This window comes from Lathyrus oleraceus, chromosome 4 (assembly GCF_024323335.1).
Source record: "Lathyrus oleraceus cultivar Zhongwan6 chromosome 4, CAAS_Psat_ZW6_1.0, whole genome shotgun sequence".
Lineage (NCBI taxonomy): Eukaryota > Viridiplantae > Streptophyta > Magnoliopsida > Fabales > Fabaceae > Lathyrus > Lathyrus oleraceus.
In genome coordinates, this window is record NC_066582.1 from 422055478 (window position 1) to 422056741 (window position 1264).

At 42.4% G+C, this 1264-nt stretch overlaps 1 non-coding gene across 1 annotated transcript; it reads left to right on the forward strand.

Annotated features, from left to right (window-relative positions):
• The first annotated feature begins 634 nt into the window (after positions 1–634).
• LOC127077783 (small nucleolar RNA R71) lies at positions 635–741 on the forward strand. Its single transcript, XR_007787556.1, has one exon. It is a non-coding gene; the product is annotated as a small nucleolar RNA R71 (small nucleolar RNA).
• The last annotated feature ends 523 nt before the right edge of the window (positions 742–1264 follow it).

A 1264-nucleotide genomic window follows, 5' to 3' on the forward strand; every position in this document is an offset into this window, starting at 1 on the left:
GGTTTAAGAAATCTTTATTGGTTTTTGTTGGGAAGCTATAAAGTTTTCCATCATGATTTCCAAGTTGGATTTTCTAGGGGTATTATTGTTAGGATTCGGTTTCTGATATCCTGGAGGTATAGATGGGGCTTGATTTGGAGACTGTCCAGGCGCGTATAAAGCATTATTACTCTTATATGAGAAGTTTGGATGGTTCTTCCAATTTGGATTATAGGTATTCGAATAGGGGCTTCCTTGAGCATAGTTTACTTGCTCTGTTTGGATTCCAGTCAAGAGTTGACATTCCGCAGGAGTGTGGCCTTGGATTCCACAGACCTCGCAATTCTGAGTTATAGCAACCACGGCTGCTGGAGGCGATAGGTTTAAACTTTCAATCTTCTGGACCAAAGCATCCACTTTTGCATTGACGTGATCAAGGTTACTTATCTCGTACATGCCAGTTTTCGGTTGAGGTTTTTCCACTGTTGTTCGTTCGGTTCCCCACTGATAGTGGTTTTGGGCCATGCTCTCGATAAGCTGGTAAGCATCAGCATAAGGTTTGTTCATTAGTGCACCACCTGCAGCGACGTCTATTGTTAACCTTGTATTGTATAAGAGACCATTATAAAATGTGTGAATTACTAACCAGTCTCCCAAACCATGGTGTGGGCAAAGTCTCATCATGTCTTTGTATCTTTCCCATGCTTCGAAAAGAGACTCGTTGTCTTTCTGTTTAAATCCGTTTATCTGGGCTCTTAGCATAGCTGTTTTGCTTGGCGGAAAATATCGGGCAAGAAAAACTTTCTTCAACTCGTTCCATGTGGTGACTGAGTTGGAAGGAAGAGATTGAAGCCATCTTCTAGCGCTATCTCTTAATGAGAAAGGAAAAAGACGAAGTCGAATTGCCTCTGAAGTGACACCATTAGCTTTAACAGTATCAGCGTATTGGACAAATACGGATAAATGAAGGTTTGGATCTTCGGTAAGATTTCCAGAGAATTGGTTCTGTTGCACAGCCTGCAACAACGAAGGTTTAAGTTCAAAGTTGTTTGCTTCGATTGCGGGCGGAGCAATACTTGAATGCGGTTCATCTTGCGATGGAGCGGCGTAATCTCTAAGAGCACGAGCTGGTTCTGCCATCTCGGTTAAAGAAGGAAAATCTTTGAGATCAGGAAGGTCTATAGGAGGGAGATTGTTTTCAGCACGATATTCCCGAATTCGTCGTAAGACTCGGAGATATAGTTCTATATCGTTGATTCGTAAATAGAGCGGTTCGCCTTGAGAG